Genomic DNA, 25,560 nt, shown 5'->3' on the forward strand with positions numbered 1-25,560 from the left:
AACTTCTTTGTGTTCTTTTTTGGGTGCCAGAAGCCTCATTTGACCCCTACTTATATGCTAAAACCCCTCAGAATGTTATGCTTTTATGCTCCCAGTCCAAAATTTTGTGGTATACTGAAAACTAAAATCATAAGATAAGTGGGATAAGATTTAACGTAAAATTAAGCAACACAGATATTACAGCATGAGTTACATTCTTCGTTTTCACATTAACTACAACAAAAGCTTTCCTTATGACTTTAGTTGAAATTGTGACAGGATTTACAGCCTGCCATACCTGACGGTAGCAGCAAGTAAGAGGTAGCTGTCAAGTTAGGTGCCACTTTTCACCAAATATTTGGGCTTGATCAATGGACATTCATGCTGTGTGTACACACACATGTGCACACTTGCAAGCACCTTGCACATTTCCTTAAAAAAGTCAGAGATTGTCTTTATTTTATCTGGCTGTTACTTAATATGAAGATGTATGTAAAGTATGAAGAAAGGCACAGAAATTTGTAAGCTGTATACAAGCAACTGAAACCTGTAGTACTTGAGCCTGCCATTATTCATTGATGTGTATCTGATAGCTGAATGAAGTAATATTTTCTTTTCTTTTCTCAGTCGCTTTGATTCTGAGTATGGGGACAAAATGAAAGACAACATTATTCTTCCAAAAACTCAAGCCCAGAAGCTGTGAAAGCCTATATATTCACATCAAATGGCTTGTAATTTGCACATTTATATACTGAGTTGGGACAATGACACACACAATGTCCATGATCTTGTGAACAAAGTTAGGCCACGCAGTCTATATTTGGGCTGAAAATTGCTGTTTTAGGTTGTTTTCATCTTTGCCCTTTTTTTCTGTGTGTATATGAAGAATTCTCTCTTTTAAAAAATATTATTATTCATGTGCATACTGAAATTGAATCATGCTATTCTTACATAATTTTTCATTGGATTGTTGCAACCTATAAAGAAATCCAATTAAATTTCCCTTGCAGGCACAGAGACTCATTCAGCACGCCTTTATAAAGCTGGCTTGTTGTATTGTATGGTATGTCTATGAATTGAGAAGCACAGAGGCCCTGTCCCATTCCTTGTCCTATGTGACATGATGTAGAGAGAGAGGGAGTCTGCCAGCAGTGCTTCAAAGAGTGGTGTTATCAGATAACATAAAGGCTTTGCCATCATTTCTGCTGCTGTGGTTTACAATATGCATGTGCCAATGCATTTGCTGAACAATTTTGAACACTGTATGGTTCACATATTACCCTCTGCATCTGTGATTTTTACCTTTGTTATACAAAGGCCATATGATTTGGAGTTTTATTCTAAGCTAAAGATAATGTTTGACTGTTAATGTTTCACTGTTGAAGCTAATGTTAACAATCACTGGTATACTAGGCTCACAGGTTGCCAAAGTACAGTACTTTCTTTTCCTATCTTGAAGAAGCCAACTGCAAAATTTGCAGAATTCAGTCACTGAGTAGCAGGATTAATTACTCTGTGTGTTAGTGCATTGTTTGTCTGTGTATCTTGCCCCGGATTCAAATATCACAGGATGATCCAAGTGATCAGTGGGCCTGTGGCCTCACTCCAGCTGCTACCAGCAGGAACAGCAATGCCAGCCTTTGTCCATGCACAGAGCTTGGAAACACACACAGCCGCCTTCATTCAGCACCAGCCTTTGCCATTCCTCGTAGCAAATGCTGTGTGTCCTGTGTGTGAGGGGTATGCCAGCTTCTACAATAAACCTGCCTCGGCTTAACCGTCCTACTTGTCCTAAGTGCTCAGTGAGACAGGGAGTACAGCAAGCAATGTTTCATAGGCTCAGTGCATTTCCACACAGGAGATTGCTGGTTGTGGTAAGGAGCAGGAGTACTGATCTTCATGGTGACATATTCCTGGCCTAAATGGGTAATAAAGCTAACTGCAAATGCTTCCTTTTATGTCCTCAGACCTCCATATCCTGCAACTGGAAGTAAGCTATGAGACCCAAATTATAAACCCTACGTGGAATGCAGAGATGATAAAGATCTACCACTGTATCTTCCTGTTAATGTGGAATTGATTTCTGTGCTGTATTTCCTGATGTTTCTCCAATCTAATTTCAATGTTCCCAAGTGCTCTTTTCCCTTGAGAAACGATTCCACATTCTAAAGTTTATGATAGTGGGCAAAGAATAGAGCAGACCCAGCTTAAGAACAGAAACGTATCTATGAGGCCTTTAAGAAAAAAAAGCAGCGCCAACCACATGTTTAAAATCACGCGTGTGCTTCAGTACTATAAATAAACTCACTGCCTGGGTTTTTCTTCTGATAGTCAATTCAAATTTTTCTTCTCTTAATTTCATCTCATTACCGCTCTAGTTATACCCCTGCAACTAAGCTAAATAATTAATTGACATTTTCATTTACTTCAATGGGAGCCATTCACGCATATCAGAGGACAAATTTTAGCCCTTAATAAAGAAATGAACTATTGTTTCACCACGCAGGTACTCAAAACGGCAGCCTACACCTGCTTACACAAGAGTAACTGTTTGCAATGATTGTTTGTCCCGAGAGTCATTTGTAAGGGTGGTATTTTATTGATCCCTTACGAACTCAGTTGAAAAGAATACTTTAAAAGAAACCCAGGCAGTCACCCTAGAGCCATATTCACTCAACGTTTTTTACATTGTTTTAACATTGTTCAGTCTCATTTGTAGCATGGATGTTAGCGTGGATGTGATTTTTCATTTCCCAAAAACGTGCTAACCAGACATGCTCTTGGCCATCTCTCACCTGACTTTCTAAGGCGGAAGTCTGTCCCTGCTAATCCCTGATAAAAAGTCAGGACTGGGCTGGGAATAGCTGCCTGAAGAAGTTTGCACAGCAGATTAGTCTTAAAAGGATACTTTTCTCTGGAAAAGAACACTATCCCATTGCTTATTTGAGCCCCTTTTGGTATCCTTTCTCTCAGCAAGTTGAATGTAGCTTCAACAAATCATGAGGACCAGTGCTAGCAGTTAGAGAGCTCTGGAATCAGTGACAAGGTTAGAAAAACAGATAACCATATAGTACTGAATAGGGTAACACATGTTGACTGGTAACAAGCAAAGAGAGAGAAAGTTTGTCACTTATTAAATGGAAAATTCCAGGCAGTCATGTAACTAGAAATTATTTCAGGCTCAAATAGGTAATATTCTGTTTTAGCCACTATTCTGTCAGAAAAAAGCAAATAGGAAGTATCTGGATTCAGTACCTAACAACAGAAATTGTCCTTGAAGATGGTATAGTCATTAAACTGGTCAAATGTCACTGAGAAAGCTGTGTTTATATTTAGCATACATTTCCATGGGCAGAAGAAAACAATTCCTTGGAAGGAATATAACCAAGGACAAACATGACTCATAACAGACTTCAATAATTTCTGAGACGGAAAGCTTGCCTTTTCTTTTATTCTCAGCATGAAGTAGGTGTTTAATGCAAGCCCTGGGCCACCTAGGGCCTTGCTGGCCCCTGTGGGACAGTGAGAGCTGTCAGACACAGCCAGGCAGGCAGCACGGTGCCATGGGTCTGTGGTCCTGGTCCTCCCAGCATTGCTCGCTCCACTACTGACTCATGGCTTTGTCTTGGATCCACCTTCAGAGATAGGTCCAGACCAAGGGTTTAGGCCTAAACTGTATAGATGACATTGAGTCTCATTCACAGTTGTCCTGGGACATCATATCTGCTCTTTAACCATGGGGAGGACGCCACTTGTCTGTAGCCTTCATGCCGCCAAGGCATTGCACACTCAGTGCCCCATGTCCCCTCCTTAGGGACACCACACTGTATAAGGGTACAAGTAATCAGTTTGCCCCAGCTGCACCAGGCAGGAGGCGGGGAGGATACGTCCCACCAAACAGAAGCTGTGACTCGGCTTCCTCATTTAGTTCAGATCTGTTTGCAGAGTGAAATGATACGGAGCTAAAGCCATACAGGAAAGAGCTTTGCAATCTAACCTGCCTGTAGCATGCGACAGTTGCTCCTGAAATTTTGGATTTAAGTCTTCAGCTTTTCCCACTGATTAACGATGTGGCTGCACAGGCCTTAAGAGTTCATAAATTTTATTTTTTAACTTTCCATGTCTGACCGGCAAGCCATCTCTTGTAGCTTTGATAACCACCAGAGGTCAGCAAACCACATTCCAGGAGCTACTGAAGTGGTACGATAAATTAATGGTTTGAGGGCCATGTGTTTTGTTTTGTTTATTCGAAGTGCCGTAATCAGCCCAGGTTCAGGCTTTGAGCAGGTGAAGGCATTGCTAGTGGAGGGGAGCAAGCTCTGTGGTGCTCAACCCTGACACCTCCTGCAAGGACAGAAATGCTCTGCTTCATCTGCTGGGCGCTGTGCCTCGAGGGCCACGTCCTTGAAGCAGACAGAATTGCACAGAAGTCGAGCAAACTAGGAACACCACAAAGTAGCAGCATATCACAAACTGCTGCATTTACAAGTGCAAGGAGTTTTCGAAGGTCTCCAAACTGCCCCATATCGCAGACCATGGTGAAATGTTGACTCAGTGGAGTTTGGGTGCCCGCTATGTGGAGGAGTCTGGGAAGAAGGGGGACAGACCAGGAATTTCTCCTGCCTCCCCTATTCCCAAAATGGGAATCTTAGAAGAAAGAATTACATGGGGTCAGATGTCAAAACCGTTTCTTTGCTGGTTCCTGGCTCAGATCTTCCTTGATTTTTTCTGTTCCAACTGGTCCTATAGGGAGTTCTGATTAAGGGCACATCTACGTCCAGGGCTTATAAATATTTCTTTCCTTTGCTAGAAACTGGGCTGCGATTCAGCTGTAAGTGTAGCCTGAAAAACATACATGAGTAAAATGAACAGAATAAACATCTAGCTAAATGGATGCCTTTTTGACTCTGCAGAAAGATTTAGAGATAATATGTAGCAGTTGGAATCCAGACGGTTAAAAGATACAGAAGGCTGCAAAAGAAGAAAAAAGGAGGGGGAGAAAGCTGGGTTCCGAGGATTTCTCTGAAATATATTCTGCATACTCTAGAAGAAAAATGTGTGTAATTTGGACCCCAAATGCAGGCCAAAGCGACAGCATCTAATAGGGGAAACATGATTTAGTGGTCAGTTTATAAACTAAACAAATTTACTGAGTCCCATAAATGAATCTCATGGCAAGATCCAAATTTTTTTTTTAAAGGTAGATAACAAATGCTGTATGTTAAGGGGGGAAATTGGCACGGTTTTTAAGCTGATGTCCTTAGAAATATATGAATATAGTCTTTTTTATAGCTCTTGGCATATAAAATAAGTCATTATTCTAAATAGAAAAATATTGATGATGTCATAGGAGCCATTGCCGGACACATCAAGCTGATCTGATGAACTGGGAAATCAATAGATATTTTCCAAACGAGATGGCATTTCTTTTAATTGGTTGTGTGAACACGATATACTGCAGAGTGCAAACATTTAACGTTAATTTTCATTTAGCTTGAATTTCTTCCTGTGTTTTTCTATTTTTTTTATGTATATTTTTTTTTTTACTTTGTTTTAGGATTTTCCTTTTCTTTTGGCTTGCATATATTATATTTATAGGTATTATTTATAGGTATTATCAGAATACCTAAAGTAACATGTATGCATTTTAGACACTCTCGTAGTACAGCTTTGGGAGCTATCTGAATACCTACTAAGATTAGAAAGTACTGAAGATTTTTGCCTGGTAATCGCTACAGTGCTTTAAACTGCTTGAAAACTGTCTGAGTCAAGTAAGTCTTTTAAGTTCACCCCTACCACAGATAAGGAAGGAGTTGGCTTTACGTCCCCTAGCAAGCGGGCATCAGAATTTGGAACAGGAATCCTGGCTGCTTTTGCTTTAAGCTGATCACCAGGCTGTACAAATGCCACATGTGGTAGATCGATATACTAATATACCATTCAGGTGTTATTAAGTAATATTGTATGCCGTCTGCAGCTCCCCAGACTCAGAGTTTTCAAGGGCATGTAATAATGAAACCCGTATAAAAACAGAAGCTGATCAGAAAAGGGTGCAGGGTGGGGACCTTGCTTGTACAAAGTAGCTTAGCCTTCCCTTTTTACTTGTCAGTAGGCAAGTAAAAAATTCTAACAAATATTTGCTCATTCTTTGAACATCTAGCATTTTTTAATGAGCTTGATCTTTCATCAGCTTCACCTTTCTTCTCGTGCAGCAGGGAGGGACAGACCCGGCATCCAATCTGTGATAGTAAGCCACACACTTGTATATGGTAAATTGTCCTTTTCCCGTTTTCTCTGCATTTTTATTAACCTTTTATGTGGATTTTATAGTAGTTAAAGATGTTGACTTACAACAGGTCTTCAATTTATCCGCACAACCGGAATGGCTGAGCAACTCTGCAGCCCCAAACTGTGTAGTACTGCTCTGGCAGGTACTTCAGACCCCGTGCACGGTCCTATTGGACCTCCGCAGTGACACTACTGGGAAGTGGCAGCAACAGCTCTTGGGGTGTTTTTTAAGTGGAGGCCTTTACTTCTCTCTAATGTGATAATGGTCAATTGAATGGACTCATGTTGCTCAAGTGCTCAACACCAATTTCACGTTTACTTGCCACAAATATCCTATGTTTGGCCCCAGCCTTTCTGGCCAAGGCCCCTGTGGGGAACACCAAGCAATTGCCATAAGGAGTTCACAGGCTGATTTGAAAGTCTTCTGACACCATTTCATACACCATTTGCTTATAGTCTATCTTCTCCTTATTGAGAAATGTTAGTGGAGAAAAGAAGCTCAGGGATCCCCTTAACATTTATCCCTCCACTTGGTACTAGTTATCAACGGTAATATGAGCTCCTATTACTTACTTCCACTGCAAAAGTGGCAGATGCTTCGAAGACATTGCTTTTTTCATTGCCAAGAGCAATGCACTTCATTATGGTATTGCACAAGTCCTACACAGATTTTTTGTACACAGATTTTTTGTACAGAAGCCATAAAAAATTTACATTTCCATAAATGGGTGAAGTCTCTTCTCCACAGAAGTTAATGGCAACGTTACACTGAGAAAGCTAGCATTTTGTTTATTTTGATATCCAAATTTTCTTTTCGGTGGATGGAGCAGATGGAGTGACTGAAGGGAAGCTACTATTTAATCCATCCTTCCACTAAGTTTTCTTAGTATAAGCTTCTTGTCTTTCCTGTCTCCTCCTGAAGCAAGTGCCTTATCTTTCTCAGTGTTTTAGCATTGTGGTAGTTTCTTTAGCAGTGCTGCCTGTCTCCCAGTCGTGCGTTCTATATCTTTGTTTTTTTCATCAAATACTTGTAATCCCAAAGCCTCAAAACACATCTGGAGTTGCTTCCAGTATTTCTTAATTTTTGTTAATATGTAAATGATATGTCTAAACATCTGCAGAATACACTTCACTGTAACGTCTAAGTGCTGAGTATCTGCCAATTTCTTACTAGAAATAGTGATAGGATAGGATAGTCAATTTTTCTACTCCTGCTTACGTAAGAACACAACAAAGCTAGGTTTTTGTCTTCCGGTTAGAAGAAGGAAGGCCATGGAGCCCAAACGTTTTTCCAGTTCCATCTGGAAAAATAATGTCTCCGTGCTGCTGTAAGAGCATTAGAAATGCAATAGTTAGACACACAAGCCAAATAATCAAAACTGTGCTCCAACTTGGCACCTCTCAAATTATGCAAATACACATTGATGTTCACAAAATCTGGCCATTTTATTTTATAGTGCAAACCATTTCTGAGCAAAATGTTAACACTGCATGTGCAAACACCTTGGAGGGTGAGCAGATGTGATCCTTGCACTTAACACAATTCACAGAAATAATTTTCCGTGTTGTAACTTGAAAAGCCAGATTCGTATTTCATAACAAAGAAGAGATGTTAGCCGGGGTCTTGTAACTGGCAAGTGCTCGGCCACCTTGATGGAGCTCACACACATCCTGTGTTTCTGTGTGTAGAGGCTGACTGATAAAGTTTGCTACCCTCAGCAACTTGCAAAGCTTTTATTTTTTCATCACTCATAAAGGTAGTAGTTCTTTTTCTGCACTTCTTAACTACAATCCCCTGAAACAGTAATAGCTGAATTCCTCTCTTATCTCTTGTTTATTTTTAATGCACCTTGGCTGCATTTTGCTGGGCATGTTGTTCTGTATGTGGAACAGAGAGTTAATATCGTTTCTTGAATCTTTAAAGCCACTCCTTTGGAAGGAAACCCATTCTCTTAACTATTTTGAAAAATGCAACAGAAGCTGTAATCCTTGAGTGGTTCTAAGTAAAACTACAGATTTTTTTTCCACCAGGGAACAGATGAAGAAGGTTATATGGTATGTGGAAAAGACAGAAATTTCTTGTAGTCAGTAATCGCATGGGTGAACAAGTACAGTAACTTCATAAATAGCAGTACTCATGAACGTCAACAAAAGTTGTTCAGCTTAGTTGAAAATCACATGCTTAGAAAGATGACTCAGACTTATACAAACCTGCTTCTCCATTGATTTTATGGATTTTGCATTTCTGGTGCAATTTCCTAGATACGGGAACGATGGGTGTGAGGCTAAGGACTATGAAGATCTTGCTTCGATTCAAGGAATGGGGCCAGACTGCTAGTTTATGACTCACAGCTTTGCCCCTTGCTCCAAGGAAAAGCAATTTTTGCCAGGCTTTCTGCAGGTATATTGCTGGCTTACTGTGCCAGCCAAGACAGAGGTAGAATTACAGCATTACTCACTTTATACCTGGGTCTGAAACATGCTCAGTGCAGCTGCTGGGTGCCGGCCACAGCTGCAAGGGAGGCACAAGTTTGCTTCTCTCTTCCCTTTAGCGCTCCTTAGCTCTGCTGGGGTGCCCGATCAGACGACTAACTTCTTAAAACACTCTCTGCGTGTACTGATTGGACGTCGTTACGTCTGCTCTCCTTGGAGTTGACAAAAACCTTTCCAGAGGGACCACAACCTGCGGCAAATAATGAACAAATATCTCAAATTCTCAAGGGAATGATTATCCATATGAGAACTAGTGAAGACTTAGGGATTTCGCAACTTTTTGTAAGCAGACTAGTCATCAAAATAGTTGCAAACTACAGAAAATAGAACTCCAGAATTAACAGCAGAGTGAACTTGTCACATGCTTTTGTGAAATCATTTGTGAATCACTTTTTATAGTGTTTGACCAGTGTAACTCAGGTTGACCTGTACAGCTGGAGCAACCAGCTGTAGGATTCCCAGTCAAAGCTGAACCTCAGTACTGTCCATCAAAACGGGCCGTGATCAGCATGCTCCTCCAACCTTCTCTTCCTCAGGGTTTTCACTTCCTCAAGTAAAAAGTGCTCTCAAATTCATGCAGCCCTGCTGTCTGAAGCCCTGGACCCCAACTGTGCTGGGAATCAAACAGCAATCCTTCATGTGCAACAGGCTGCACATGAGAGGGTTTTAGTATAATATTGATGAAAATAAAGGGTCATCCTGACTGATTTTCAAACCTTATAATGGGTAAGTATGATTTCATAAGTCTTGCTACTCTTTCGCAAGGAAAAAAATTCCTTCTTTCTTTCCTTCTTTTCTTCTTTGCTTCCTTCCTCTGTCTATCCCTCCCTCCTACTCTCCTTCCCTCCCTCTAATTTTTCCTTCCTTCCTTCCTTCCTTCCTTCCTTTTTTGTCTCTCACTTTCTCACTTTTTCCACTTTCCCACTTTTTCACTTTCTCTCACTTTATTTCTTTGTCTCTTTTCTTTCTTTCTCTTTCTCTCTCTCTATTCCTCTTTTTCTCTCTTTCTTCTCACATGTATTTAATATGTATTCAAGACTGCCCTATCAAAAGAATTATTAATTAGACAATCATTTAGATATTGGATCTCATTTCATTTTTTTCTCAAATATTTATGAGACATGCATATTTATGAAAATGCTCATTTTATAATCTGTAAGCCTACTTTATGAGTTTGCAGTCAGAGTTTAGTCGTGCCAGGTTTTTTGCAAAATCCTATTGCTAAATCTGACCTAAATCTGTTAAATATTGACTCCAGACTTGTCAGGCAGAAATGTTATTCTGGTAATAAAACAACTCTATTAAAGATCATTGATACTATAAGTGAGATAACTTCACAACGTGTATATTAGTGTTTATTTTAATGAAAGGGATTTCCTGGCACATTGTCAGCTAAATGTTTTATACTTAGAGTTGCCTGGAAAAAAATTAAATGTATCAAAATCAGCCTGTAAAGGGGTTTTTGATTGTGTTTTTAAATCTTTGTAACCGAAAGTATGTAAATGGGACTGCATCTAGTAAAATACAATAATTTATTCTAGAAATTAGCAAGCCCAAGTTTCATCCATAAAATCATTCTCTGTGATGTGCGACTAGCCCTCATTTCAGTGGCCTTAATTTATAGTTAGAGTTTGTTTTGTTTTTAAGGGGTAGAGACTGGGAAGCAGCCGGACAGAGCTATTAAAGCTGTTGCACATAGCAGCTTTTCAGAGCTTTATTAATTCTTACAGAGAATAAGCCAATGAACTGAACATTTTTCAGTGTGAGAACACCTTTTCTGAAAGGAGGGTTTTTTTGACGAATATACGGTATCAAAAAAAAAGGGAGCGTTTGTTGTATAAACTTAACTGTCTGCATGTAGTCACATTCTTAGTTGCTAAGATTTAGCAGAGTGAGGGCTCAAGTTTAGCAGTCATGTAATCCCACTGGTGTTGACAGTTTTGGCCCTAGGTTTTCTTTGACTGTCTCATTTATGCCTGACTCATATAAAGAAAAAGCTGCAGATCATTACGGAGAAAAAGACTGTCTGAATAACTTAATTCCAGTGAATGGGTAGCACAAATATTCTCCAAAACAGAAAAATCGATATATTCGGATAAATTAAGGTGGAATCTGGCTTCTGTGCCTTATAATTTATGGAAGTGAATTCTAATTAAAACTATTTTAATTAAGGAGTATTTCCATCTGTATTTCTATTAAAAACAAAATTGTATGTCACCTACTCCAAAACTGCAACATTTGCTTAAAAACATTTCTTTCTTTTGCTCCCATCCGTGGCACTTGCTTGGTTTCTCAACATATCGGGTGTCCTTGGTTCACGCTTTTAGGTGGGCTTCAGACAGCACGGGCCCAGGGATGAGGGTCCTTTGAGCACACGGGTGAATCCCACCCACCAAAAGTTAAGAGCTCTTTTCGACCCAGGTTGAGGTCAGGTCCATCTACTTCGCATGCTGAGAGAACTGAAGGGAAAGATATCCACTCATGGTTTGGACAGGCCTGTGATGCTCTAGACCATGCTAGCATCTCGCTCAAATTGCAAAGGTCATAGAAAAGGCTGAATCCTCATTTAAGTTACCGTTAAAACCAATAAAGAGCACAGATGAATGTGGGAAGGTTCCTAATTCATAGGGTTCAACTGCATAAGTGTTTTCAGAATTCAGAGTGAAAATACTGCACCGTAATGTGCTTGTATTTGCTCAAAAGCTTAAAATAATGGTAAAAGATAGGCTAATTGCTCAGTTCTTCAGTACTGAAAGTTCTGTCTTCATGAGACGTATCCTCACCATTGCTGGACTTCAGTCCAGGTCCAGCTTTGGTACATGTGCAGCATGCTCAGCATCCGCTGCTGAGGACAGGATTTTGTGATTTCTGTGGGACTAAAGGCACCTAGAACTCTTTGGGATTCCTCACTGCATAGCAATGTGAGACAGATTTGACCCATGAGTAACAGGCCTTTTTAGACAGGTTTATCAGGCAGTCAGGTTGCTTTCAGGTTGCTTTTCTGCACTGGTTGGGCTGTACTGTCCCATACCTACTTCTGTGGGTGCTGCAGAAGCAGATGAAAAGGAGACTGCAAACCACTGGAGTTATTCCTGTGTTCGTAATGAAAAAATCACTGCAAATGGTAGGGTGAATAAGTTATTTATATGAACAGCCTTTCCTCTTAAACATAGGCTATGCAATTCAGTTGCTCAGGAGGCTTGATTTTACAAGCCTCCTAAACGTCATGTTTTAGTCTGCATGCAGCTATGTGGCAATTTCTGAAGAGTTCCTGGGGCATGCCAGCCAGGATTGTGGCCAACGGAGCAGCTCTGAGAAGGAGAACAAATTGGAGACTGATAGAAAAAATAATAATTTTCTGGTTAAGAGTAATCCCAGTTGTTGGACAGTTTAGGAGGATGAGATGGAAACCATTTGCATGTTAGTGACGCTGCAATAAGGTTAAAGGCTTTTGCAACTGGGTAAAACAACCCTCCAAAATCATCGCGTTCAGATATTTACAGTTTTCTGGCAATTGTTTCAGGTTGTGTGTGTATGAATCCTTCAGAGTTGTCAGCAAAACTCCCAGATGTCTCAAAGTTTCCTTGAGGAGTCTTCACATTGATTTGAAGAGAAGACAGGCGCAAGGATTGAAATGACTCTTTCTTTCCTTTCCCTCTGCTCACCTACATAAGTTTTCCTCTCTGAAGCACTTAGTATATTAGCAAGTAGTATAGCTGTGCCGTGTCTGTCTGGTATCACTTCAAGTACCATGGTAACACTTCACATTATCTCACAGCAGAGTCCCAGGTGCAGATACAAACCAGGGATGTTAAAGTTCATTGACACTTTCCTTTGACTGGGCCAAAAGAAGACTGAAGTTGAAAAAAAAAGAAAGGAACCAAAGGTGAGCGAAGCAAATTCACTCACAATACACCTCTTCTTTATTGTGGAGTCATATCCAAGCAGGATGGGTTTCTGAATGGTGGGATCATGTTTCCCTTCAGTATACACGGAGAAATCAGACCGGTGAGCGTACAGACTTTCTCTGCCTGAGGTTAATGAGTTTGCTTATGCCGGTCTCAGTCTGTCCCGATATTAGTCGTGTGGCAGGGAAACAAAAGCATAAATAAAGCTGTGTAGTCCTCATTCTCCATAGCGTTTTAGCTCAACCCCTGTGGCCCCAGCCCTTCCCACCCTCCGCCCAGCCGGCAGCAGCGACCCGCGTCGAGCGGGCGCCGCGGCCCCAGCGCCCGGGCAGAGGCGCTCCCGCCGCCCCGCCGCGCTCCCCGACCACGAAACGTGCTCCGGAGGGAGGCCAAAGTCTGGTAACTGAGTGTTAATTATGTCTGAGTGGATTCTAGAGAAAAGGGAAACCATATACTGTATCAGCAGAGAAATGGTTTCACTGCAAGGAAACTAATGATGCTTTTATCAGGAACAATATAAAGATTGCTTTTTTACTAGTGTGTGTCCCACAGGGTTTAGACTATGAGATATTTCTGTATCTGGCTTTAGGTTCCTCTGAGCTTTTACATAATCAAATCAATATAGCTATGATTCACCCTCTGGCAACAACTGCTCCTCGCAAGTTGCTGCTGCTTCTTTAGTGACTAAAGAGGAAATAAATAAATAAGTAGAAAGAAACTTATTACAAATCCGTAAACATTGATTTGTTTGGTCTTAGATTTTACTGTTTTTAATTGACAAGGAAAAAAGAAGGAGGAGAAGGAGGAGGGAGGATATATGAGTTTGTGGTCAGTGGGGCAGGCACCTGATTGCCACTCTGATATTAAAAAAAAAAAAAAAAGTGCGCTGACAGGATTGCATGAACCCACACGAAATATTGTCCAGACACAGACTGAAAGGCAGATTGGGCAAGGAGAGGGCAGAGGCTGCAAAACCCAGGACGGACACAGAGTCCAGAGATGGGAAAATTTATTTTTTCACCAGCAGTATTGTTTGCATCTGCATCTTGACTTCTGTATTGTTTCGTGGGAAATTCCAAACCTGGGTTGCCTGTCTTCAGTTTCTAGACAAGCAGAGAAAGATAAAAAAACAAAATAAAACAACAACAACAACCAAAAAAAGCGCAGAAAAGATGTCTTGCCCAGCTGGGTTTCTTTATATCTCTCCACCTATCCATCTGTGCTCCTGTACCCTGACCCCAGCTAATTCCCTTCATTCCAGAAATTCTCTCTTGCTCCCCTCCTCTCTCTTTTGGTATCATATTGTTTTTATTACAAACATTTTCCCCTTTCAGTTGCCAGTGCAGCACAGTACTCTGGCACAACCACCACACACGGGTGGAAGTGACATCTCCCGGGATTGTCTTGTCTTGTTTTTCCCTGGGTTGACATCTCTGTCGCACTGAAAGGAAAAGAGAGACTGCACAAAAAGATCACTGTCTTTTATGCAAAAGAAAATCTCGTTTTCAACAGACCTGGTTTTGCTCTTTCTTCGGTGTGCCATCAGGCAGGACCCTGGAGGAGGCAGTCTGAGGGGGCCGACACGCTTCGTGCAGGAAATTCCTCCAGGCTCTGCTCCCCACCCGGCCATTTTCTTGGTGTGGAGACCTGGGACGTCAATGTGCCAATTAACCTCCAACACTTTGTTAATCCTGAGGCAACTCCTGGTTCATGATTCTCGCTCACAGCCATCTGTGGCAGGTGGGTCTGCTGATGTTTGTAAAATGCTTTGGGATCTTTGGGCAGATGGTGCCACTGGCATGGGCTTTTGAGGTTTCCAATAGGCTGTCATTAGGAAAAGGAAAATCACACCTTTCTCTTCCCCCTCATCCTAGGTTCTTTTGAATTTTCCTGTTTTTTCATCATTTATTTTGAAACAAAAGAAAGAGCATCTCCTATAATAAGAACCAGGAGAAGTGTGATGCTTTCCAAATACAAACCAAGGCAGGGAGAATACAGGAGTCTCTCCACATTACAGACCAATTCAGTCCTAATGAAAACTTTGTTTCCTTCCCCAGAAGGGAAAGCAGCAGGCTTACCGTGGCTCCACGTGTTCCCAGAGGTGGGTATTCCTCCACGCTAGGATGCCACTGCAGTGAGAACATTGACACGTCAAGAGCTCTGCAGCCCTCCAGCCGTAGTGAGACAGGCCAAGAAACTTCAAAAATTATGTTCAGATCATTTATTGAGGCGCTGTGCAAAAAGTACTCCATGAGTACAATGTTCCATACATACAGTTTGACCAGAAAATGGAAATGGTCAGACAGCATGGTATATTATTCATTGAATTATTTAAGTGCCAAATAGCTCTTCAGCTCTTCAGCAAGTTGGTCAACCAACACTGACAAACACCTTGCGCTAGAGAAACGGATAATCTGCAGTTACACATACTACATTAGTTGCTGTATAAATTTTAAATTCTCTTTTTTTTTTTTTCCCAGGTGTCTGATGATCACTCTTATTGCTCATAGCTAAGCACCTCCTTCCCTGTGTTGTGATGCACCAGGAAGACTTTCTGTGCTCCTGGTGCTGTACAGTTCCAGAGACCTCAGGACTCTGAATTACTGGAAAAATCAAATTTACCTTAAATCTGTTAAGTTGGGGGGTTGTTAATTCTCCAGCTCCTGCAGAGATGGTAATAACACTCCTGTAGCCAGCAAAGCCATATCCCCTTTATGCCCTGACAAAAACATCTCTGCAAAAATGCCTCATGCTGATGATGTTATTAAGGGTTTTATCCTGGTCACCATTAACACAGAACAAGGGGGTAACACAACAGACGAGTTTTATCAGTTAGCTCTGTTTTTCTCTCTTATACCTTCTACCCTAATTTTAGCAATGTGGGGTTTCTTTTTCTAGTCCAGAGAAATCTAGTTCATGTCCATATCAGAAGATTTGACTGAAGTTCTCTGTGACATTAACCTGGTCTCCACTTTTACTGTAATGAATGAGACACTGTGGAGACATGTTCTTAGCTGATGCAAAATGCCATCCCCACGCTGAAGCCAGTGGACCAACAAAAATTTAAGCCAGTCTGCTCCTTAGTGTGTGAGGGTTTGAGTTCCTCCAGCACAGGCACACACACACACAATCAGAAAATACACTTTAAAAATCTAATAATACTTACTTGAGGCTTTTAAGCTCCTCAGGGGTAGATAGATACAAGGCAGTGAACCAGCAGAGGGAAAGAAAAACAGTTTAAAAAAACTAATAAAAAATCATATAGGAAGGAAATGACACACGCCCACCCCCCCACCCACCCCTAAAACACACACTTCTCTCTAAAGGGGAAAAAAATAAAAAGGGACCTAAACTGATGTGCTTGTTGTGGTGGCTTGCCTGGAAATGAACCTATGAGTTTGAAGGCATATGGTGCTTATGTTGGAATTGTTTTCTAAACAGACTTTTTGCCTGTGTGTCTTTTTCACCTCTTTCAAACATCTTGTGCCAAAAGCAGTAAAAACACTGCTGCATTAAACATAAATCAGGGCCTTGTGTCTGCAAAGGACCTCTGTTGTTGGAGGGGGGTTATTGGACTAGGGATGAAAGGAGACCTACCACCGCATTGATCTGAGGTGATTGTATGGAGCATATTCAGCTAGGATGCTTCTAGCTAGTTATGACAATGTGGAACACTCAAGCAATTAACAAACACATGCTTCAAGTAGAAAGGCTGAGCAAGGGATTTAACTGGACATATAGGCTTCTCTAACTAAAAAGAATACATTTTTCATGTACTTGTTTTGATAGGAGAACTGAGAGTATATTACCGACGCAGAATAACAAAGGGGCCATATTACCATGCAAAAATTATACATTGGTCATTTGAAGAACAGTGTGAAATCAGTCATTAAATAATTTTATATAAAAGCAGCTATTCTCCAAGTTCCTACAAATTCACCATAAATTTAGTGTGGGGACAAGCTGCACTATGTCTCACCTGCAAACAACTTTCAGGAGCCAAAATTTGAGAATATATTCCCAGTGTTGCTAATCTGCAACTTGTTTGGTAAGATTTTACTCTTCCTTACTGAAAGCAGGCTTCCTACATTGGTGATCTTTTCAGATCCCAAAATCATGAGGTGGACATATCCGGTTCCCACTCGGAGTAGAATGTAAGTCAATGTAAGTTAAGATTTAGCAGAAAATTATGCTTGCCATTTGTACATTATGACCCATTACACAGAGAAAGCAATGAACAAATGTCTGGGGCTTTTATGCAGACTCTGTGGTTGGCCCATTTTGGAAACTCACTCAAAAGTGAACATGTTTGCCCTTGAAGTCTCCAGATATCTTATGCAATTTTTTAATGAGTAGGGATGTTAATTTGGTTATCCTAACTAAACTTCACTGTGTGTTCGGCCTGGTAAATTCCTCCCACGGTACCAATGAAGGATCATTCTTCCTTATCAAATCACCCTGTCAAAGGGTGGCTGAATTTCTATAGATTGTTGTGCAGTGAGGGCTGTTTATAAGGGCATGGGATTTATTTCTGGATTTGGAGAGCAGCAGAAACTCATGCATTATACCTCTGGGAAGGAAGTGGGGAAGGTCCTGACTCTGCAGTTTCTCCGTCCCCATCACTCAGTGCCGCGGAGGACCACTGAGGGACCATCATGGCAGTTATGCTCAGTCATCTGTGGAGGCGTTTTTGCTGGTTCGGGGACAGACTCTTGCCTGCGGTCCTGTCCTGCCCGACACTGTCAGCATCTCCTTGTGAAAGAGGAGTATCACAGTCCTCTTCACCGCCATGGATGATGCACACACGCACGAGCGTGCACACGAGTGTGTCCATGCATGCCATGCCTTCAGGTGAAGCAGCTGCAGGAGGCAGGAGAAGCACCATTTTCGTGCAACAGTATGCAGAAAAGACAACACGGCCTCTCAAAAAGTGACTTTGTAGCAGGGCCAGCAAGAAATAGCCTTCTGGCGCTGGGCTCTTCTGCAGATCCTAGATCACCCATCGCTCCTGGAACCTCATAACCCCTCTCCTTCCACCAGGAACAAAGCCCAGGTGGAAACTGTGAGCTGAAATGTATAAAGTTTCCTTTCTTCAAAGTACTTTTATTTTTTTTGGCATAAGGACAAATTGTGCCTTTAGGGCCAGATCTGCAAGTGGATCCATATGGAGAAATCTTTATGTGTTGGGAACATCATTCAAGTCAATGGGACGCTGTGAGGGCACTGAAGCTTGCCAGGTCCAAGCTGCAATTTGAAAAGTGTTTTGTGTTCCTTGAAGGTAAAAGGCATACCATAAGATATGCAATAACCTAAGCAATAGTTCTTTTAATAAGAAAACTATTGTGCTTGTTCTTTTAACAGCACAATGCAAGGGAAGATCAAAACCTACGTAACTGCCCTTCTTTCTCTACAACAGAAAATATTTATTTTTCTCCAGCAGGTGGAAAGAATTTTATCTTGTAGTTTGAGCTACAGGGGAAAATATAATCCAATGGATAGTGTATTCATAGTACGGGTATCACAAAGACTACAAATCCTAAGAGATCCAGCCTAACTGTGCAATAAAACTGAAGGCGTTCCAAGCAGTGTAATCATGCTGTATCTGTTCAGGGGACATGATGACAAATTCTTTTCCAAACAAACAAACAAACAAATAAACCCTATAAATCGTTATGGAGTGAACTTGAAAGTACGTTTAAGGAGATCTGGTTATGGCTTTTGAGAGCAATGTGAGACCATAAAGACAATATTGTATATATCACCTTTGTGTTTCATACATGCTGTTGTTGGTGGCAACTGGACCTGATGAAACGAGCATAAATCCGGGAGTTAGAAACTTCTGTGATTTTACTCTCTACTCTATTTATTTTCTCTACTGCCTTGAGTAAGTGTCTTAACCTATCTGACGAGGGTCTTATGTGTGGTTGCCTGTTAGAGGGGTAAAGGTTTTGCAGGTCAGCTGCATAAAGCTTGAAGGTTCAGGCTGAAGGCAGAAGGCACTCCTCATCTTCAGAAAACTAGCAGCAAGACTAGCCTAGCAGTTGTTACTGCAGGGGCCAAGGCAATTTCCTGGGCCTGCCATACAGACAGCATAATTAGCGTGCAAGCTAGATCCCCCTTGGCTTTCCTACCCAATGCTGCAAGATGAACCTAGACTTTACATCACCTAATTTGGGTCCTTCTGTCACGACTGCGATATAAAGGAGGGATTCTTGGCTTTCCTTCTTATTCAGGCATCAGAGGGACCATCTCTCTAGTGAAAGGATGAAAAGGTTACCACTAATCCAATAAAGGTTAGGTGTCATTTTGTTAGATGCCTATCTATCTCCAAAGGAAGTGCAGACTTTGCAAATCCACATTTCCCTGCAAAATATCTGTTCCCATTAAACACGAACAGCAAAATACATACTGTTTGTTGACTTCAGTGAAAATAGGACGGGACCTCAGAGAGTCACCTAGTTTACTTCACACACATTATAGGATCATCCCTTGCTGGAACAGAGAGGCACCAGCTGGGTGGTAGGGGTTTGGAGGGAATGTGTACCCTGCAGTCAGTTTTTTTCTGTTGCCTGCTCTTGACCTTTCAAGAAGTATGTTAAAATGACTACAGTCCAAGAAGGCATATTGTATACAAAATGAATGACAGCTCCTAGCGCCACCAAGAAAATCAAACCCTTTGTTTATTTAAGTTTTTTAAAAATACATCTGGGAGTAGAAGTCACAGAGTTATAAATGAGCTCCCCGACCACCACCAAAAATAATAATTATAATAAAAATAATGGTACCATATCCCCCTGATAAACCAGTGCCAGAAAAGCTCTTGGGGATCAAGTTTTTGTCAGTCCCCAGCTTTTACCAATTTAAATTCTTGGCAGCATATTAAAAAAAACGTAGAAGGTATTTGAGACTGCAATCCCTCAGGTACTAAATCTAGTGTTTCCTGGCACTAGATGAATGTTGCTGGAGTTAAAACCTAGCACCATAGCACCAGATCTCCATAGCTGTTCATATTTATACTTAACAGACAAATATGTCATGCTTTCAATATTCCTTTACACGGCCAATTTTTTCTCACATTTTTCTTCTCTGATAAAAACAAAGGTGAGCAAGTTTGAAGCATTGGCTGACATCTCCCTATTTTTGTTTGTTTTTCAGATCTCCAGGACACACTTTTTCCACCCTGAAACTCTTGCTTTACACTGCCTTTTAACTATCCAGTTGGTAGCAAAAAAGGTGGAAGTGTACATTACCTGCCTGATACACACATGCGCTCAGCAGACCACTGCAAGTTTTCCACTCAGCACAGGAGGAAATAGGAGGTTGTTCAGGTTCTGGCCCCAGATCTTCAGGCCTGTCCACACTGGCTTTTGCCATGGAACAGACTCAGGCCGCCTTGCAGCTGAGTGAGCCAGCTCTGCTCCTTCTTGGACCTGACGTCAAGTGGAGTTTGCTCTCCAGCTGCACCTTTCCCCCTCTGCCATGCTCCGCCACCCAAGGCCAGGGATTTTTAATCTAGGTTCATGGGAATGCCCCATGCTGAGGCCTTCCTAGCTCAAGAGAGACGAAGGCTTTTTATTCCCTCTGCTCCACAGGGTCAGCAAGAGAGTGTAGTCACGCCAGAAGATGACTTCGAAAACTAAATAGGCAGACTGACCTTGCACTGTGGAAATGAACCTTAGTATAACAGCTAACTCCAGGGCAGGTCCATAGTGCTTCCACTAAAGACTGTCTCTGTACTTTTTTCCCAAGCTTAGGTCTTTACCTGAGTGTAACAAGCATCTGCCATAGAAAATCTTTTGTACCGGCTGATCAGATTACACTATTCATTCTTTTTACACCTCTTTATACAAGCCACCTGTCTTAATTGCTGTTTTTCCCATACGTTCCTGAATCTTCAAGGACATAAAGACAAAATGGCTCCTAGTGTAAATGCAGCCCCTTTAGAAAGCAAAGAATTCCGTTCCCCATATTCAGCCGCTGCTTTGATCTTTTGACCCTTCCACTTAAAATGGAACCACCACAACCTGACACAAAAATGGACATAAAATGTCTGGCCCTTGGCTAGACCAACTATTTCACATATTCATGCTCTACTTGCAAAAGTAGTGATTCAGCTGCATCGACTTTGCTATCAAAAAATAATTAAATCAACAAGCAGAGGGAGCAGATAAAATATCTGAAGTCACTACTACATTAAAGCCATCATATTCTATTCTTGTTTCCACTCATGTATCCTCATCGCTTTTTAAAATCCATGGAGTTACCCAGAATATAAATCAAGACAGAGAGGTACCCAGATAGTAGCTTAGCTCCCTTCTGTAAAAAACAGCTCTCCATACTGCCTGCATTCCCAATACGGAGTGTCTTGATGTGCTGAATCCTCCAAGGGGGAAAAAAAGAGAAATACAAATTTCTGAAGGATTATGCCTTTTCTCCCAAAAGGATATTTATCTCCAGAAGTGTACCTTTGGAGCCACACAGGGGTTATCTCCCTGGCTGTGAAGATACGGTTTGGCCCTTTGCAATCTGCTCTGTTTCTGCTTTTTCTTTCCTGCCGTGAGATCTGCCCGTGCGCTGTGAAAAAGAGAGAGAAGAGGCATGTGTGAATCCAACCTGGAAGGGCAGAAGGAGGGGAGAAAGGTTGGTTAAGAATAGGTGGCTATGCATTTTCTGTATGATATTCAGCTTCTTATTGATTTTGCCCATTTGGTGGACTGAACATGAACCTAATAATCAGATCCCACCTAAGCCTTGTGCTTCCCCGGTAATTGACTCTCGCATATTGATTAAGATGTTGATGTGTCCCAGTATTTCTCAGTGGTAATGCAGCTGAGAATGGGCCTTCCCTCCCTGCGTTCTCAGCACTCTCTGTACGGCTGTCACCACACTCCCTTTAATGGATAAAGCTGTCATCCTAAAGCTAGAATGTCTTGCAGGCACAAAGACGAAATTAACTGTTCAATAATTTATGGGATATGGAAAAAAACTTTACCCAACAACTTCAATTGATTGCTGTAAGTGTTTTGACTGCACTTGCCTGCTTTGCGTAAAGTCGGCTACTTTGGAGAGCCTGATTTCCATTTACAGTAGCTTCTTGGCCCTCTCTGCAATACAAGATTTTGAAGAACTTTGGCTTGCTTAAAGGGATTTTCCTGTATTGTGCAGCCCTGACATTTTGACACTTCCCCATAGGTTCACAAGAATACAGGATCTTCAGTGAAATAGGACTGGGGCACTGAGTAAGCAGAAGAGAATAAAACTCAAGTGATTTTGTTTTGAGGCTGTCTAGTTTTCCAACTCAGGTGCCACAAAAATAGGCAAGCAGTGGACTGTACCATCTCTGGGCTTGATAATGGACAGGGAAATCTTTTATTGTTTCAGTCCCAGTTCGAGCCTAATAATTACTGAAATATCTTATCATTTCACAACCCCTGAAATAAGCTGGTGGACACAGTCCAGGTCCTGGAGATATGAGCTCATACCACGAAAGCAGACCACCGCTGTTTTAGCGAGAAGGTCCATGTATCAAATTATGCCTCTTCTCAGAAGGCTGGGCGTTGTCATATTGCTGGAGAAGTTGGCAAGGTTTCTATATCTTGTACTAATCAGCTGCAACAAGAAATTTACTCTCTAGGGCTTCCAATCTGGCACTTTTCATTATTGCCAGAGTCTCTGAAAACAAAGCACTCTCCCCCATCTGGCTGCCTGCTAGTACAACTTTTTTTTCTTTTAATTTTTTTGATTTTTGTAATTGACATCTCCTCTTATTACATTTTCTTTTTGTTAGTGAACTTGGTGACCATGAAACTTGAGATATGTTATGCTTGGTTAAAGCCAGGCACAACAGAAAAAAAGATGGTGCAGATCCTTCTGAGATAATGTTTCTAATACATTTCCATTCTATCTTGCCATATCTCTTTCTGTGATCACACTGACACATGGTGTTTCCATGGTACGTTATAAATTCACCATTAGGAAAATATATTTTTATTTTGGAGTGAAAACCTTAAAGGATCTTTTATGAAACATGATAGCCAGTCCAAAGGACACAGTCCATGAGGAAGGAGGCCAAGTCTATCATCTTTTAAAGGTAGCAGAGATTACATGGTGTCCAAGAATGATGACCAAATACTTACCCATATTAGCTCAACTTTGGGCTGTCATAGTGCTGTCAAATCCTACTGTTTCAAGCCTTCATGATTCAAAAGATCTTAGCTACCTAAGGTGTAATGACCTTGATCTCCTGCTTACCCAAAGTGCAATTTTTCAGTGAAACTTCAGGATCAGCTAGGTTGCGCTTAGCATGACTTGTTAAAGTGCTTAATGACTCTGCATACTGTTGTGTCTGTAGCATTAATTTCTGCTGGATAAGATTAGATATTAGCATATTAAAGCCTTGCACTTATAGTGGGTATTGGACGTCAAGCAGTAGGAAAATGTCTTTAAGATACTGCAAGTTCCTGAGTTGCTGCTCTCACAGCTGGCCACCGTCCACAGTGAGATGGCATCCCTCAAGATCTAAGAAGCTATAGAAAGAGGAATTCTTATTAGTCAGCATTTGAAGGGTTAACATATACTTATCTAGGGCCACGTCTAGAAGAAAAGCATACATGGTAGATGCAATGTGAAGAGGAAATCCAAACAGAATGAGGCAAATAATGAAACCATAGCCAGTCATGTTTATTTGCTTTTCTCGTTTTCAAGGTGTTAATCCTGTGTTACTGAGAACATTCCCAGAATGTTTCCCAGATGGAGACACAAATGCACCAGCATTTCCTGCCTCTATGTACTATATTTCCATTTGCTTCCCTTCGAGAAGCTGTTTCTAAACAGTCTCTCCAAGTGGGAGGATGTGTTGATTTCCAGTTTATTGTAGTGCGCGGTAGTTTAGCACCAGCCGTTGGAATTTTCAGTAGTCTCTGCTGTTTGCTGCAGAGACTGTTCAAAGTCCAGGCCTCTGGAAGGATCCCCAGGAGGACTGCAGCTGGGCCTGCTTGGATATCAAAGTCCAAATTAAAAATTTATGCCAGTGTTTGAAAAATATCTGACCAAAATCTTGGTATGGATTAAATCTCCCTTGCCATGCAAGCATTTCCAATCGGAGCTTGAGGATTTATTTTTAAAACAAAGAAAAGACCAAATAGCTGTATAAGCTGATTCAGGTCAGATATTTGTTAGCTAAATTACCACTGGTAAAGAGACCTTCCAGACCTCCCAGAAAGACTTAAACAGCCCCAGCTTTTTTCTTTCTCTCTCTCTTCCTCTTCTCTTTCTTACTTCTTTATTTCTTTCCTTTCTTCTCTCTTTCACTCTTCCTTCTAGCCTTCCATTCTTCCTTTCACCCGTTCTTTCCTTCCTTTCCTTCCTTTCTTCCTTCCTTCTTCTTTCTCTCCCTCTTGCTCACTTTTTTATTTCTCCCTTTCTCTCTTTCTTTCTTTCTTTCTTTCTTCTTTTTCCCTTCCCTTCCCTTCCCTTCCCTTCCCTTCCCTTCCCTTCCCTTCCCTTCCCCTTTCTCTCTCTCTCTCATTTTCTCTCTCTTGTTCTCTCTCTACGTAGTTCTCTCCTTCTCTCTTCCTTCCTTCCTTGCTTCCTTCCTTTCTTCTCTCGCTCCCACCCTCTCTCCATTTTCTATTTTGGGTAAGAACCTGCAACATATTAATTATCCACAAATTAGCATAGAAGGAACCCATTCCACTGAAGCAGGCAACTGGGAGAAGACAACTCTTGTACTCCCTGGCAGTAATATTCAGTTAGGCATCTGCAATGCAGCTGTAGTAATCAGAGTGGCATATGTTGCTGAAGTAATTTGTGAGACCTGCACTTTACAGCTATACAGAAAACAGATACGGATTTGGTGAGCCACCCTTTGAAATGACTCCTGCACGTATGGCCATAGGGTGAGCCTGAGACAACAGGCCACCTAAGGAGTCTAAAGTGGCCATGCTTTTAGCCAATGAGTAGACTTGCTCACATCTTCTTACTGTGTAGAGCCACCAGTATGACTGACGACTGTGGAAAGTAGCTACTAATTTTTGATAAAAGACTACAGGTTACAGGGGGGCACTCATGCCTCTGTCAGACCTTTCTCCGATTCTTTCCTGCAAGAAGCAGAGCTCACGGTATTAGCCACAACATTTCATATTTTAAGTGTGCAAACAAAGAATCAAATATCGAAGTTACACCAGTTCGATCCATCCCTGGTGTTCACAGAGCTCCCAACACTTCATGGGGCAGTAGTAGGTCAGCAGCATTAGTCTGGTCTGCTTCCCTTCTTAAGAAGAAATCCCTGGAGTTTAGGAAAAGTAACCAATCCTTCTCATGATCAGAATTCCCCAGGCTTGGCCTTGCTCCATAAGAAGTCTTTGTACTCTCTGTGTGAACAGCCACTCCTTCTGTTTGTTTTGAACTTGCCTCCTACTATTTGCCACTCCCTAGTTCTTATAGTGAAAAAGAAAGTGAGCAATTGATTGCTATCCACCTTCTCCGTGTCACCCATGATTTAACAGATAGGAGAAGGAATCAAGCCTGCCTGGGGAGCTGTATTTGCTGGTCATGTGCAGAGCTTACACAGCACATACAGATATATCTGCCTTGCAGAGATGTCTGTTAAGAGTCTGGAACATCCCTCCGTCTCCTGCCTGCCAGCAAAGCAGAGCGCAACGCTGAGCCTGAGCAGTGCGTAGCCCCTTCAGTGACCTTCTCACTAAACCTACGGAGATTTTGCTGCTCCCTGGACCAGGCCTGGCTAGCTCCCACTGCTCTGTGGATGCACGTGGGCAACAGAGAGGACACTGCCTGCTCACTGGGGATCTGCAGGGCTTCCTGGTTGCTGGCTAGAGGATCTTGGGTCATTTCATGCAGGGCAGCCACAGAGAGCGGGGAAGAGCCACTA

The 25,560-nt window shown here is 41.6% G+C and overlaps 1 long non-coding RNA gene across 3 annotated transcripts; it reads right to left on the reverse strand.

Moving 5' to 3' along the window:
- Window positions 1-13,660: 13,660 nt before the first annotated feature.
- On the reverse strand, window positions 13,661-22,424 carry LOC138064733 (uncharacterized). 3 transcript variants are annotated; one of them, XR_011137980.1, is made up of 6 exons: window positions 21,706-22,102; window positions 19,919-21,242; window positions 15,835-18,921; window positions 14,747-14,797; window positions 14,183-14,315; window positions 13,661-13,771 (listed from the first exon to the last, which is right to left on the reverse strand). It is a non-coding gene; the product is annotated as an uncharacterized lncRNA (long non-coding RNA). The 3 variants fall into 3 exon arrangements; XR_011137979.1 differs by having other exon boundaries at window positions 15,835-21,242; window positions 21,706-22,424; XR_011137981.1 differs by having other exon boundaries at window positions 14,183-14,492; window positions 15,835-21,242; window positions 21,706-22,424.
- Window positions 22,425-25,560: the final 3,136 nt, after the last annotated feature.

Source organism: Struthio camelus, chromosome Z, assembly GCF_040807025.1.
Source record: "Struthio camelus isolate bStrCam1 chromosome Z, bStrCam1.hap1, whole genome shotgun sequence".
Classification (NCBI taxonomy): Eukaryota; Metazoa; Chordata; class Aves; order Struthioniformes; family Struthionidae; genus Struthio; species Struthio camelus.